This window comes from Aptenodytes forsteri, unplaced genomic scaffold (genome assembly GCF_000699145.1).
Source record: "Aptenodytes forsteri isolate BGI_AS27 unplaced genomic scaffold, ASM69914v1 Scaffold101, whole genome shotgun sequence".
NCBI lineage: Eukaryota > Metazoa > Chordata > Aves > Sphenisciformes > Spheniscidae > Aptenodytes > Aptenodytes forsteri.
The window spans coordinates 271,987-289,017 of NW_008795554.1; positions in this window are offsets into that span (position 1 = coordinate 271,987).

Here is a 17,031-nt window from a genome sequence, read left to right on the forward strand (position 1 = left end):
AAAGCACTCAGATAACATGCAGGGAGCAGGCTGGAAGGCGCTGGAGATCACTGTACAATCTACAAGGAGAGCAAAGGGCATGTGAGTAGCACAGAAAAGTGAAAAGTACTGTGACTATTGGAATCAATGCAAATGGGTCCCCTGGGAAAGCATGTTTTCGTACAAAGAGCCAGATAAGAAGTGAGGTGATTCACTACTCATGCAAAGGACAAAACACAGCCCTGGCAGTCCTCACAGTTGGTAGACAGACTAAGCAGAGACCAAGGTCAATTGCTGTGTAATTCATATTCGTATCAAAACAAGTATGGTGCAGAACAACAGATACTTGCATAAATAGTGAAAAACTGCATATCACATATTGGTGTAAGAAATACTCAGAGCTCAATTAATTAAAATCTAGACTAAGAAAATGAGAGTTTGAAATGCTCTCATTGAAAAAGAAGCTGCAAATGCAGACTAAGCTGATTCCACAGAAAGCAATGCTGTAGAGAGAGAAACTCGGATGTTCGAATGGATGCATAACTTGTTGCAACAGGAATGCAAATTAGAGCTTTGAAGCAGATCTTCCCAGAATAAACTCTCCAACTGAGAGAGACTTTAAACAAGACTGACAAAGACTTTAAACTTGGAAAAGTCAGGTTTCATTGGAGTATAAACTCAAATTCTCAATAACTTCTGCAGAGAAAACCCATAGTCCTACGTCAGGCTGAATAGTAATAAAAAAGCTTATAAAAGGCTCATCCCCTCATCCACTATGTCTCTGCAGGGCAAGCCCCTGTTTCCAGCTTATTTTTTTAAGTCAATTCAGGGATTTTCTGAACTGCAGCAAATTGCCCAGATTGGGTCATTTTCTCTTTCTGCCACCAGTGAGACAGGCAACACCTGGAGTAGTACACAGGGCAGGCATGGACATCTCTTTGCTCCTAAAGTCAATTGGTACAATACAGATCACATCCATGGGGCAAAACACTCCTCCACTCTCTCTCTAAGTAGGGTATCCATATCCAAATCACCTCACAGGGAATGGTCCCTTGGTCCTTTGGTCCCCTGACTCCTTCCATCTGTCATGCCCCTCACAGCCTCAGCCTCTGCACATCCTTCTTTCCCTTCTCTTGTCATTCCTTCTCTTAAAATGAACACGGGTAGTATCTGAATGCTGACATCCAGAAAAGTTATTTAACTTTTTTTCCCCCCCAGAAAATTGTCAGGAAACATTGTCTTTTCCTTTCCTAGAGCACCCCAAGTGCTATTGTAGGGTTCCATCCCAAACACATCCACCTCAATGGATAATGAAATCATCCATTGTTTCCGTAGCAACAGTAAGCACTAGAAAACTCAGGGAATTCAGGCGATGATGCCTTCTGAGGGCTTAGCACTTAGCTTGAGAGTGAGCATCTCAAATAAATTCCTTGTGTCAGAAAGATCTCAAATTCAGAGCTGCCCCTTCAATCAGCAAACAGCAACATACACAGCTCATTGGCTCCAAATTATTTTGGTTAAACTACAATCTATATGGAGGTGCACATTAGATCAGTATATGCTTTTTCTTATTTAAAAAAACCCTATGATAAGGCAATGAAGAAAAATTAAATTTAGTTTAGGTACAAGCTGGTATCCAAAAACCACAATAGTTGGATCATGCTTGATTTCACTAATAGCCAGAGGTTTGTACATGCTAACCTAGAGGAATCATTAAGGAAATTAGATATTCTTTAAAATGTCTGGAGAATATATGTGCTTACATAAACACATTACGTGCTGTCCCCTAAATTGCTAGTTGCTGTTATTAATTACTCTACTTACAGTTTTGTATGTGCTGGTCAAAAATTTTCATTGACTATCTATGCAAAAGGAAACTTTGAAAAGTAATACTATTCTTCTTGTCCTAATACCGTTATGAAAGTCACACGCTACAAAGCATTTATCCCATTTTTTAATTTGTACCACAAGGCTATACGGGAGTGCCGTAGATCAGATGTAAAGACAAACGTACTGATCAAGACAGAGGCCAAATGTATTTTCTATAAGCAGTTGTATAAAGGTAATGAGGACTTTTCCACACAGAAGGGATTTGTTTAACATTTTGGATCAAGAATTCAGGAATGTTGGACTGGAAAGGACCTCCAGGGTCAGTTTCTGCAGCTAGAGGTAGCTAGATTGTAATACTTTAGAGGAATTTAACAAGCTGACACAAGACTGACACAGCCAGGGGTCACTTCAGCTGCTCCTCTCACAGGCGTTGAGAGCCATATGAGTGCCTAGTGTGTGATCTCAGCTGCTGTGACAGAAGGGCACAGATCTGCCAGGTCTATGAGGATGTCCCAGATACTCTAGAGCATCTCCACTGGCATCTGATACCTATGTTTAAGCAAGTGTGTTGTGCACTTGAATGTAGGTGCCAGCTTTCAGGAGACCCCAAAAGAGCCACATAAGCTCCTGTTTAGAGTTAGTGGAGCTCTAGACACGGGAGGCTAGGGCATGATTCAGCTGACCACCACTAGGGCTCAGTTTGTTTGCTCAAACCAAGGTATCTAACACTTTTTAAGATGCCATACAACATCATATATGTATTCATGGGACTCACAGTAAATTCTGGTGTTACCAGAAGCTAGGTGAGATAGCCTACAGTATCTCAAATAGCTGTAGATCATTTTGGGCAACTGAGTTGAGCCCTATGTGTGTACTTTAGGGTGAGCTGAGCTGCTTCTTAGGTGCTGTTGACCACAATGAGGGCTTAAAAACCTGTTACCTGTGTAAACATCTACATGTAGTTACCTAAATTAGGTATCATTATTTCACATTGAATCTTACCCCAGGTTTCAATACCTTCAGAGATCCGTTGTTCCCATCCAGCGTTAAGTCCTTACCTCCACACTCCAGTTCCTCATCAGATCAATCTCCTTTCTCTCCTTCCTCTCCACTCAGTTTTTCATTATTGGTCCCTATTTCCTCTCTCTCTTCTCGTCTCTTCTTCAAATCCACATCACAGATTTTCTCTTTCTGTCTCTGAAATCAGCCTTGCTAACCTGCTAGTCTCCCTTTTCCCAAAACTGTTTCTGCCAGTTTCTGTCCCCTCTGCATTTAAATATGGCAGTTTCTCCATGCACGTTGCAGAAAAAACCCCAAGGGGATCTGGAAGGATACAGGAAAGGCAGCCCTCCTCCCATTTCCCATCACTGTCTGGGGGATTGAGGGGAAAGAGGCAGGGCAGCTGCGCTGCTTACTGTACATGGAAACTGCAGAGATTTATGGAAGTCTAAACTGTGATTAACATTTAATGAGCATGAGCAAATGGCGAAAATTTAATCAAATATGGACACATATTCATAGGAAATTGAAAAGTTCACACCTGGCATAAAGGGTATCCCTTAGCAGATTTGATGCCTCTGCCTCAGAATAAAAAGGCACCAAAGGTTTTCAAAGAAAAGTAATCAACTCTTGTTTGTACAAAATCTTCTCTTTTTTTCCCAGTGTTGCTGTCAAAGACATATTGACTTAAACTGTCCGAAAGCACTCAACTCAAGGCAGTGCTATACAGTGATGAAAGTCAAGGCCTGGACAGCTTGGCTAAATGATGGTGCTTCCAGTCACTTCATCTAACAGTGCAACCTCTTAGCTACAATAATATTCAGCACCTTATGTTCCAGCCCTGACTAAAGTTGCAGTAATCCCTATTTATGCAGCACTCATCACTTCTCCCAACACTTTATGCTGTTCAAGTGACTGCATTGCTGCTAACCAAGCCACAAACCCTTGGCCTGTCCCCTTCAAGCTGCTCCTGTCAATGTGGGAAGAGATTGCTCTGCATAATGGCATTTTCCTACTGGCACAAAACACCTTCAGCAGCAGTCAGGATGTGAAGTTTTTAAACCAGCTGTTTATTTGGAGAAGCCAGAAAATGAAAGGCACATCCATCTTCCCAGGTGCTAGGCATTCAATCCAAGGAAGATGCAAAGCTATATAATCCACCGAATGTTGCTTTGAGGATATTTGTTCTCGCGTCCCCACTTTCTTTTGACATGTCATCCTTTCACAAAGTCAGGCTCTTTCATCAATTTGCAGGTTCTGGATTCATGTTTCAGAAGTACCAAACTGCAGGTGCTATTTATATCAGGCAATGACAGAATATTTGAAAGTGACAGCACACTTGACAGAATATTGAAAACTGGCATCTTTCCCCAGTACATCCAAGGAATACCCAAAGTAGCACATACAGTTTGGCTCATTTGGACCAGTATAATGCCATAGTCCCACTGAAGTCAATGGTGTTATGTTAGCAGCGGCTGTGCTTTTTAGGCGCTAATTCAGCAGAGCATATACTGGAATGTGAATGTATAAAATTGCAGCTAATATTGTTGCTCACCTTACAGGTGGAATCAGCTTCAGGTTATTCTGCCTCAAAATTAGCTGTGCTTTAAGCAAAGCACAGACCAGAGTGCTTCAGTGAATAGGAATAAATTATTGAACTGACACCTTAAGATTCGATTGCTGGCTTTGCAGCAGAAAAATCAAGAAACACTCAGTTAATATGATAAATAGATATGTTGTCTTATTAGTCATGTTGGACTTGGAAATATTTTGGTTTTAAATAAGCAAATAGTGCTGGATACAGACAACAGTCAGGGTACTTCAGAAAGGATGTATCAATTTATTAGAGATCTGGGAAAAGCTCCCGTTATTTAATGAAGTGATAAAGCAATTAGAGGAATAATAGGCCACGTGTGCATGTAAATGTAGTACTGTATTATCTTGGGTAAATCATGGATGTCATACATACAATAGCGCACACATACATCGAGCTGACAATTTTTAACTCCAAGTCCTAGAATTCTGGTATTTTACAAATTAGGAAAGGAATGAAATAAAACATAAAGCATTTATAGAGTATATCACTGTTAAAATGCTACCCATTAAATTGCTATTAATTAAACTCGTTTAAATTCAGTGGAATTGTGTTGCTTCACAGAAGTGCCAGAGTGACTCACATAAAAATACTGAGCTGACAATTTTTAACTCCAAGTCCTAGAATTCTGGTATTTTACAAATTAGGAAAGGAATGAAATAAAACATAAAGCATTTATAGAGTATATCACTGTTAAAATGCTACCCATTAAATTGCTATTAATTAAACTCGTTTAAATTCAGTGGAATTGTGTTGCTTCACAGAAGTGCCAGAGTGACTCACATAAAAATACGTCAGTAGTTTCTCTTCAAGGACATCAATACAATGGTGTTTTTTCTCACTCATTGCAAAAAAAATTTCAAAGTAGCTGTGATCCAGGCACCTCAAGCAATGACCCCTAGAAGAGCTGCAGGGTATACAGTGATAGGAGGTATTATGCCTCCCTGCTTGTGGAGCAAGAGAGTAGTGTATTGAAGACAGGCATGTACCACAGTAGCTAATGCAAAAGAGCTGTCTCATAAAACCTAGTAGGAGTCTGCTGAAGACTGCAAACATAGCAAAATAAAAAGTTTGTAACGGTGTCGCACACATTGTCTGCTATGTAGAAGTCTGGACACTTTTATTGAGTCAGACTTAAAATTAACCCAGTTTTATTTCTAAGAGTACAAGTCTATTGTTAGAGAAAATTAGCTCTGCAACACTGAACTCTTGCTATTTTCTACAAAAAACCCACAAGTTTTATTTAGCATAGCAACATTTGCAAACTGACACATTATGAAACTCACAGCGTCTCCCGTATAGGCTGATATTCAAAAGTAAACCCATACCATTAAACTCATTAAACATTTGCATTCAGACAGGCAAGGCTTTGGCTAGCTATGTATTTTGTTACAAGTTTACATGGAACTCAAGTCTACATTGCACCTCTAGAACAGCTTGAGAGAAGAGACAGCTTAATAGTTCATGGCAAATGAATGTGAAAAAAAGAACACCATATGCAAAAAAACCCCCAACCCTGTGTTTTGGGAAGACCAATGTGCGAAACTACTCCCATCAAAGTGCACCTGAGTACAAAGGAGAAGTTTCAGGACCGGAGCATCTGTCAGGCTTTTAGTTACATTTGCATTTCTTTTCCTTTGTGTGACTAGGGCACAACAAAGACGTGCAATGTCCTTGTGGCTTGAAGAAATGGCATGCTTCACATTTTGTCTGACTTTTAAGAACAATCAGTGAAGAAGTTCTGACAAATAAATCTCTTATGTGGTGTGATTTATTCCATTTTTTTCCCAGAGCATCCATGTGCTTTGAATCAGACACATCTCCTCTCACACACCATTACTCCTCTCAGATTCAGTCTCTTCCTAGTCCTTGCCTACCTGAAGTTTTCTTTTCAGCAACTCTCTCAAAGCACGCTTGGAGCTTCTCTTTTAAAATCATCTTTAATCCTTCTCTGGGAAACCAGTAACAACCAACCCTGGTCTGGGCCAGGAAAGAGCAGCCTGGCCTTACTTATTCTGCAGCACCCCCTTCCCAGACCCTAAAGCTGTGCCTACGCACACCTCTCTGAGCACATCTGTTCTGCTTCATTAAACTGTGCCAGGGACCCAGCAGGGCTCTGCCTGTACTGCTAAAATTTTGCATGGTTTCTAGCATGCTTTTGGCCTGGGCTAATTCCTAAACACAGTTCAGGCACAGCTCAGAAACTAGCATGGGCTGGTCGTCCACCACCAGGCAGCTCGGATGTGGCCACCTTGCGTGCACTGGTGGCTAAGAGAGCTTAACAGCACGGACATGCCCATAGCTCCCCTGCAGGGGCAGAGAACAGACCTTAGCACTTCAGTTTATTGGTATAGACACAGCACAAGTTTATTATAGCAAACTCAATGCCAAACACCTTCAAAATCTGCACAGTCTTGGACTTAGATATGTTCAGGAGCATCACAAAATACAACCTGCTTAGAGGTCTCAAAACCACGCAAGCCTCCAATGCCCCAGACTGCCAAACATACCCCCCAAGTCAGCACAGCCCAGCACACCCCTCTCACCCACCCAGCACCCCACATTGCCTCTCTTCCCCCACACTAGGCATGGTTCTTCATGCATTTCATGACATTGGCTGCATTGATGGAGCTGCTTCCCCTGCAACACGGGTGCAGTGGGATGCCCACCTGCCCCTCCAGCCCTGGCACATCTTGTGCAGGGAACAGGGTGAGGAGCTGTGAAGGCAAACACCATCAGAGACAACTTCTGTAAATGGTTGTGCTAAAACAGAGTGTCCATTGCACGCCTGGTGCTCTCACAGGGGTAGATGACTTGCTCACGCACCCGCCATGATCTTTGGTGGGAGCAGGAAGAAGCAGAATATTGCAGATGCCCTGTAATTTATGTTACCTGTCAAAGCTGGAGATGGTAAGATGGAGGATGTGACCACCTCAGAAGCACTCCTGAGCCTACTAGTCCAGCCAAAACTTCTGTGCCATGTCTCCAACACTACTTTCTTTTTCTTTTCTCTTTCCCATTCCACTCGTTAGCTTGCTGAGGTGGGGGCTTTGTTTCATCTTGGGAAAATAAAGATGTGAGCAGTGCCTGTAAACAAAAGTGGTTTTATGCAATTGCAATCTCTGTCAGCTTCTAAAATACAAATAGCAGTAAGAAAAAGTCACAATATTCCTACATCTCCAGATGACTGTTTATTCCACATCCTTTGTATCTATGTATCACTGACACTGTGTGAAAAACTACTGAACTGAAGTATGGAATTGCCCTGAGGAAGTTTAAGACCTTATCATCTAGTTACTGGTAAATATATCTACTTTAAAAAATCCATAAATATGGAAGATTAATCAATTTCAACAATACTTTGCCTTCAACTAGTATGTTCATAAGCATTCTGAGTATGAACAAAACTCTGATTCAAGATTTCACATACAAGAATTACTTGAAATGACAGCACACAGCTCTACAGAGATCCAGCATTATGCAGAGCACTGAGCCTTCTTGCCTACTCTCTCTCCATGATTTCTTTCTCAGACAGTAAGTTGAAAACTGACAGTGAAAGGATCACATTAACTTTCAAATGTTCAGTATCCCAGTTCTCACTCCGTAGCTGAGACTACCTGCTCTAGACAGGGAAGTTTGGTTTAATAAATTCATACTTGCAGTCATAGATCTGAACAACACTACAATTTTTGACAAACATAGTGAGGGTCTCGGCTTTGGAATTAACTTGGTTTATAGATCAAAAAGACTACTAAGTTTGTGCTTTTAGAAACCCAACTAAAAATTTCAGCTTACCTACATGTGAAATTCTGCTTCTGGGTGACTTCCATAACTCTGGAAGTCAATGGCATCTCCTCCCATATAAAAGACAGAAAAGCATATAACTCAGCCTTTTTTTCGCAAAAAATGGTTTCCTGAGAGCATAACATAATTCCAGGAGACTGTTTATTACCTTGCGTGTGTTGTTGCTTTCCCACTCTTGTTTGATACATCCAAAGTGTTGCACTGTGTTTGGTATGTCATTTATGCAGTCATTAATGGATTCAATTTCAAATCAGACCCAGTACATTACCATGCTTATTTCTGTTACTGTGTTGAATTTACCTGGTGTGGTTCTCCATGAAACTGTAGAGATCGGACTCAATTGGATCCTTTGAAGATGTGCAGAGCAGCACATTATGCCATCCATTTCTGCAGGAATTCATCCTGGCTGGATTTTTAAGGGATTACACTACTTAGGAGCCTCCAAATACTTACATATAGCATCGCTCATGAAGAAAGTGAATCATGCACATAAGCATTGCCAAGTCTGAGCTCTGTATGTAAAGTACTAATGGTTTCAGTTATGAACTGATTGAGTAACCTCTGACATCAATAGACAGATTCCTACTGTCCTCAAGCCTCGAGAGGTGTTGGGTAATGGGATAGGAATTCAAATACAGGGAGAAAATCTAGCTTCCTCTTTCAAGGTTATAAACCACTTAGTTGTGAAGACTGTGGGGAAAAAAATTCACTATTTCCAAAATAAAGACCTATATACAATCAGCATTACAGAATGCCTGTCTCCTTCTGCAGCTTCAAATATTCACCAATGTCAAAGCCAGATCAGCCATCCAATCTAATATAGCAAATTACACAGATTGATAGTTGGTTTTAATACAACAGTTCCCATAAACTGGTTATTCCTGGTATGAGGCATTTAATTAAAAGCCAAAGAGCTCAAAGTCACAAACTATCTCCATAATTCATGCTGATGTGCCCAGGTTTTTGAAGCCAGCATGGTTCCAAAGTGCCAGTTTCACAGTCAGTTTGGTCGGTTCCTATTTCAGTGATGTAAAACTTTCCTTTACCTCTGATGATTACTGACTGCATGATCAGTGGGGGCTATAAGGGTCCAAAGCTTTTAAACATCACCTTTGTATTATTACAACATATTCTAAAAGTAGAGTTTTAAAAGCATAAAAAAGCCCAGATAAACCTGCCTGTGTCTGAACTGTCCACTACATGGAGGTCCCTCCAATTAAAGAAATCTTGATTTGATTCCCCATATAGCAGCAAGAAGAACCAGAGTGACCAAAAGAAGCCCTAACAGCCCTGGACAGGACAGATCTCTGCAGGTTAGGGTAGCGCTTGTAAATTAAACAAATCCCTGTTTATCTAAATTGCATTGGAGACCTCTAACATAGCCCAAAAATTAAAGATTAGCTCAAGACACTATGTTGTTTCTTCACCTCCACCATATCCTCTGCCTCATGAGCTCCAGTCTGCTCTTCTTGGAGCCACCTCACAGAAACCCGTGGTGTAGTAACAAGCCTGTGCAATAGATGGATTCAGGTCCTAACAGTCCTGAGTTTAAAGATCCCATATGACCTGCAATAGTAATCCAGTAAATCTCTGAAAGGCATCACTCTCCAATACGTACCAACATGGAAGCCTTTCTGAACAGTTATTTTCCTCGTAGACTACATAATAGCTTCAAAGGAAACTGTTAAAGTGAACAAAATTAGTATGTCAAAAGCTAATTCTTGACTTAATATCTAAATAAAAGTTTCCATTTGAGTCTAGCATTTAATTACCACATACCAGATGTGCATTTATGCTGTGCAGGCCCATGTAGTCAACTCAGCAGTCACGCTGAGCATCAACCTTCCAGTGAACCAAGCTTAACATACTAACACCAGGGACTCCTTTGACTTTGACATTAAGTTTCTCTGTTTTAAGCAGCTCACTTTGCCTTTCCTCTCATTTTCCCCAACTGCATTTTACAGCTGTTACCAATAGGCCTCTTGACCAATTATTGATCTCTTGATACTCAAAAAAATAATTAGCATTATTATAATCCCAGCTATTACTGGGATTCATTCTAGGCACAGGCAAAATAGGTAAAAGCCTATGGCAGCTGCGGCTCAAACAAAAGCAGCAGGTCCTCTTCCCCTTTTTGCCCACGCCAGGGTCAAGCTTAGTTGTGCTACTGCTGCCAGGCCTGAGACTGTGTATGGTGGTGGCAACTTCGGACAGGAGGAGGGCAGATCTCTCCTGAAGGCACCGATCACTCTCTCATTGTTGCTGGTCACTCAGGTTTACCAAACCCAACTTTTCAGATGTGTCCCCCCATTCTCCTCGCCCCCAGCCTCTTCCCACCTGGGGCTCTGGCAGGTCAGCCCTGTCTATTGGGGCAGCAAAGTTCAATACTGCCTGCAGGGCTGGGAAAGTTGGGTCTACCTCCAAATATTACAAGGTAAGAGTATTCATGTCAATTAATGAGTAACATTTGGAATAAATGTGTGATTTATATAATTAATGGTGCTTCTAGATTAATTAATCCTCTCTTTGATTGAGTATCCATCCCCTTCAGCTGTATAATCTGCAGTTTTGACATTTTTCTGCCTTGCTTCCAAATGCCAAGATTGTTCAGACTGCCCACTTTCCCGTGAGCGCTCACCTCTTTTAGCACACCTTTTAAAATGTCAGGGAGTTATTACTCAAAGCTTTGTTATATGGTCTTGATTCCTTTCTTTTGTTGGAAAATTTCTTTCACCATGAAGCACGTCTCTGCTCTGTACACTGCTGCTGGGATAGCAATACTACCCACCTCCAGGAAACTAACAGGGAAGAGTTCAAGATGCTCTCCTAACTTCTTTCAGACTCATGACCCTCACACCGTAAGAAGGAGAAAGTGAGAAGGAGGGTAGAAAGGGCAGGTAGTAGTGCTATTTCTCACAAATGGAACCAGATGTGGTAGGAGAAACATGCTGGTGGCATAGTCAACAACGAGGAAATGCTTATTATACCACGATGCTCTGCTCCACATGCATGCATATCCAGTTTACCAGTTCCCTGGTGACAGACAGGAGGTCAAGCAACAGGCTCTGCCTCACAGCTGTGTCATCCCAGAAGAACCTTTGGTGACCAGACACAGAATCACAAAATCACAGAATTGTTGAGGTTGGAAGGGACCTCTGGAAGTCATCTTGTCCAACCACCTGCTCAAGCAGGGCCACCTAGAGCCAGTTGCCCAAGACCATGTCCAGGCAGATTTTGAATATCTCCAAGGATACACCAGCAGCTCTTCCTCCCCTCCTTATGTGAAAGGCTTCAAGGAAAGGCTTGCTGAGCAATGTTTGCAAGTCTGGTGCCCCATCTGCTTTAAGGCAGTAGATGAGGATCATCCTCATGAAGAGTTCATTGTCCTTGCAGGATGAAACACTTGTCTCCTTTGCCTTGAATATGGTGCAACTGATAATGAATAGGGTAGGATGGATCCCCATCAAACATTCAGGTTGGCCTAATCTATGAAGAGGAACAAAGACTTTAGTAGTACAGGGATAATGAATGTGTGCTACTACAAACTGGGATGCAACCTTTAGTTTTCTGTACTGGTCCTCTTTAAAAGACTGCATCCAAAAAAGCTGGTCCAAAATACTGTTCTTAAGCTGTTTCAGCTTACAGAAGTTCCACTTTTCACAGTATTACAGATAATATTTGCCCCTACTCCCTTACTTCTTCTTTCATTAATGTAAATGATGTATTATTTTAAATGACAGGAAATAAAAATTAGAGATGAGGTTCAAATGCACAATCTAGGGATTTTAATGCTCTAGACAATCTTGTACATTTTTTAATAACAAGAGTCAGTTTGTTTCAAGAGATTTTCTACAGTGTTTGGCAGGATTAGGGGCTGCATGTTTCCGCAGCTTCTACTACCTGAGTCAAAACGCACTTCAGACTACTTCAGCCTTTACTTGCTGGCTACCGAATGCTTTCACAAATCTTTCCCTGCTGAGAGCACAGGGAGTCTCCCACTTTGGTTGCTTTGTGATTTAATGCTTCGCATTTAATGCGAGCTTTGAAAATTCCTACGTGGGATTTCACAGTGAAGGATGGTGCATTCAGCTGCATTCTCAAGCACGGTGTGCCTAAGTTTCCAAAATATTAATTGCACCACTATTCGAAGTATCCTCTAGTGAACGTTATTCTTCTCCTTTTAAAAACAGAATTCTCAATTCTGCAAAATATGAGCTCTGGGTAAGTATATTGTTATGAGTTTATTTACATTATTTTTACACCATTTATCTGAAAAGAAAAATACATTACCCCTTCAAATATACAAGGCACTTAAGGTTAAAGAAGTATGGAAATACAAAACACTTACGGTTGAAAAGATGAGAAAAAAAATTAATAGGGCTGAACTCAGTTAACACAGTGACACTACAAGGTTATTAATGCTTCTTTTGCAAATTGTTTCTGAGAGCAGGGTCATTAACTTGTCTGATATTTATGGATTTTCTTCCATTAAGAAGACTGGCATCTCCTTCTGTTGTAGGGCCCATGACAATGGTCCCTACAGAACTCCTCTTCCAGGGAGCCTGGTGAGGCCTATGAAACATCATTTTAATCAGATGTAGCTGTTTGTTGTCCTCTTTTTGCTCATGGGAACTGAGGCACGGAGATGACATGGCTTCCCAAGGTGTGGTGGGCTGACCCTGGCTGGACGCCAGGTGCCCACCAAAGCTGCTCTGTCACTCCCCTCCTCAGCTGGACAGGGGAGAGAAAATATAACGAAAGGCTCGTGGGTCGAGATAAGGACAAGGAGATCACTCAGCAATTACCATCACGGTAATTGGGTAATTGTGAAAAAAAAAATTAATTTATTACCAATCAAATCAGAGTAGGATAATGAGAAATAAAAACTAAATCATAAAACACCTCCCCCCCCACCCCTCCCTTCTTCCCGGGCTTAACTTTACTCCCGATTTTCTCTACCTCCTCCTCCCGAGCAGTGCAGGGGGACGGGAATGGGGGTTGCGGTCAGTTCATCACACGTTGTTTCTGCCGCTCCTTCCTCCTCAGAGGGAGGGATCCTCACACTCTTCCCCTGCTCCAGCATGGGGTCCCTCCCACGGGAGACAGTTCTCCATGAACTTCTCCAATGTGAGTCCTTCCCATGGGCTGCAGTTCTTCACGAACTGCTCCAGCGTGGGTCCCTTCCACGGAGCGCAGTCCTTCAGGAACAGACTGCTCCAGCATGGGGTCCCTCCCACGGGAGACAGTTCTCCATGAACTTCTCCAATGTGAGTCCTTCCCATGGGCTGCAGTTCTTCACGAACTGCTCCAGCGTGGGCTTCCCATGGGGTCACAGCCTCCTTTGAGGGCATCCACCTGCTCCAGTGTGGGGTCCTCCATGGGCTGCAGGTGGGTATCTGCTCCACCGTGGACCTCCATGGGGTGCAGGGGGACAGCCTGCCTCACCATGGTCTTCACCAGGGGCTGCAGGGGAATCTCTGCTCCGGTGCTTGGCGCACCTCCTCCCCCTCCTTCTTCACTGAACCTGGTGTCTGCAGGCATGGTGTCTGCAGGCAGGTGGCAGCCTAGGCAAGGAGAAATGTCCCTGAGCATCCTGAGTGCCCACCCAAGCCTAGCCGTGAGCTCAGGCTTGACTTTAAGACCCTCATAGAATCATAGAATCATAGAATCATTGAGGTTGGAAAAGACCTCTAAGATCATCGAGTCCAACCATCATGCTGGTAGTTAAGCAGCAGTAGTGCAAACATCAGTGATTTGTTCATGGTAATGCATTTATTTTATCTTTCAGGTAAAAGGGGAAAAAAACAATACAGAAAAAAGAGCCAGATGATGTCCCCAGGCCTGTGCTGAAGGGACTCTCTTCTGGAAAAGGAGGAAATTCAGAAAACTTTGTTTGACCTTCTACAGGACTGGAAAAGGCCGATGTGTCCCTGGGAGCACAGAGACCCTTCTGCACTTTAACTAAGTCTAAGCAGCCCCTTACAAAACATTTATGGACAGGCAGCCACACAAACCAATTTTAACTTGTTCAGGCCTTTTAAATGGAAATAAATTCCTCAACCTCCGTTATCAACGGTAGAGCATCCTTTCTTGCCAGCCTATACTTATAAGTGTATAGCTTGTGTTAAATTGCCCCCTAGAGGAGGCAGCACAGATACAACAGAATGAAGAGACTGAAGCCAATTTTAACATTTTTTTTGAAAGAGCAGCAATAAGACCGCAGTAGTGCCATGCTGTTCTTTCAATAAATCAGGAAGGAAATCTCATTTTCCAATCACCCTTTTATTCCATTTTGCTTCAAGGGCATAAAAATCATGTATTACAAAATAAAATTATGTTGTAGTTTCAAGATGAGGAGGCAAACCTTCATTGATCAAAGGTGGAGTTCTGTTTGTCAGACAGGGAGCTGCACTCTTCACTTCTAATTAACTTTAAGGAGAGCAGGATGAGGTTTTGGTTAGAAATGGATTGCTACTGATCAGAGTCAACTCATTCTGTTGTTTCACATCCGTTCAATTCTGAGATGGCATTTTAAAGCTTTAATGTGTCCTCTTACCACGCTTAATTGATAGGCAGCTTTTGCAAAAACAATGCCCTAGAAAAAAAAACTCATTAGCTGTTGCAGCCCTTTGCTCTTGCAACAGGAATTTGTTCAGATTTCTTTAAGTTTTCCATTTTATGAAAAGTTGTCTTTAAATTTGAAATAATGGCTATAGCCCTTACATAGACCTTTTCACCCTTACCAAGCCTGCCTACCAATGTCAAAAAGAAATGAATAGCATTATATATCCTAGGGGTAAAATGTGTGTTATCAGTTGTGATAAGGACCATCTGCTTTCATTAAAAAAGATAAGTGGCAGATCAAAGCATTTTTGCCTTCTGTAACACTAGCTGAGTGGAAAAGCAACGCATAAGAGCAAGAATGTGGGTGAATGGAGGTAGAAGAAATAAAGAAGAGAATTTAAATGGCCAGGCATCTAGGGAAAAATTCATCCATACTGAAAGCTTATTGCTATGAATTTATATCAGAGATTAATTTGGCTCCTTTTTTGGGAAACCACAAAGAAGTATATTGTCACATAAGCTAAAACAATGCATTAATCATAATTTCTTATATGAGGTTAGGAAACCTGTTAATCCTTTAATGCAGTATTCTGGAAAAAAACAAACAAACAAACAAACAAAAAAGAAAACAAACAATTCTGGTTGCGACAGCTGTCAAGGTGTGCATCCATGACTGTTTTACCAAAATAACAGCAGCAACATTACTGCAAATTGCAAATGACCAGACTGAAAAATGAGATGAACCTGGAGAACCTAAGATATGATATAGCAACTTAAGAAATGAACTGGCTAACCTTGATACCTTCCCCAGGCACCTGCCCTGCCTCTCCGATGGATGCTGCTGTCCCCAAGGAAGCGAAATCTGACGCGCTATTAATTAGTTCTCAAATTGCTATAAGTTTATGTATATATAAACCTTAACAAAATGGGCTGAAAGCCCTGGCATTCCAGGAAAACCATCACGAATGGATTGGATGTCCTTTGTACAGGCAAGGAAAACCAGCTGGAATGAGACTGATATAAATTTTAGAAGTATCCTCTGTGTTGAACATTAAAAATGGAAGTTACAAAGTTAATTACAATATTTATTTCTGTGTGCACATATCAGCCAGCTCTCTCAATATTCATGGGTGCATCCAATCAGGGTCAATGGACTTACATACACCCAGTTTGCTTAAGTATTTTCCAACATGATCATCTTCCACCAAGGATAAGACATCCTTGCTCCACTTTCCCCCTGATCTCTGCAGCCTGGGATTAGTTGCAACTAAGTTATGCTGTTCCTTTATTTGTGAACAAAGACCTGTTCTAAACTGCGCCCCCCGAGTCCCTTTATGGGAGGAGAGGAATATATCATCTTGAAACTTAAAACAGTAATTCTAAATATAACTCTAGAGCCCACTGTGTATTCCGAAATAAACATTTTTGTAATTACTTCAATTCTGAGACTCATGGTAACAAAGGGCAGTTGACATCCTTCATAACTAAACCCAAGTATTTATAAATGCTTGAGAGAATATGAACAATACAGAAAGAGAAATGTAACAAAGAATGTAATTCCATAAATCTGGTGCAGAAGACACATTATCATCATTCTTATGATACATGAGAACTGCATAATAATTTGATGGGTGCATTTGTAGAATTGTGTATAGTATCTCTCTGCTGCCTCTACACATTACAGATAGGGACAATGTATTTTTATGGGGATGAGAAAAATGAGTTAAGGCATACATTTTACAAAGCATTAAAATAGAACCATAACATAAAATCAATGTGAGCTACAGTAGAAAATGCATAGTAGGAATGTGATCAATTTAGGCTTACCCGTGACTTTGCTGTAAAGTTATATCAAGTTTCCACACAGGCTAATCTGTGTAAGAACATCATATTGCAAAAATGGAGTTGAGCTTTATTTGAGATATTTTATCCAACCTTCTTCTTTTAGGAACACATTCGTTGGTGCTTACCATTCTGTAATGTGAGCATCCTTCAAAGTCTTTCAGAAAATACTGTGTGAAACACTGCTGGTTCTTTCAATGTGCTAGGGCGGAAGCAGTTGTAGCACAGCAACTCATTGCCATCCTACATGGAACCACCAGGTTCCCAGAGGTCATTTAATTTGGCATTCTTTAAATCCTCTCAGCTAAGTAACCAAAAGAGCGCCATTATCTTCACAAAGTGAGAAAACAGTGAAATTGTGGAAGGGAACATGGGGGATCTGGAGTTACTGCAATGAAAGGGAACAGGCTTTGTGAGGT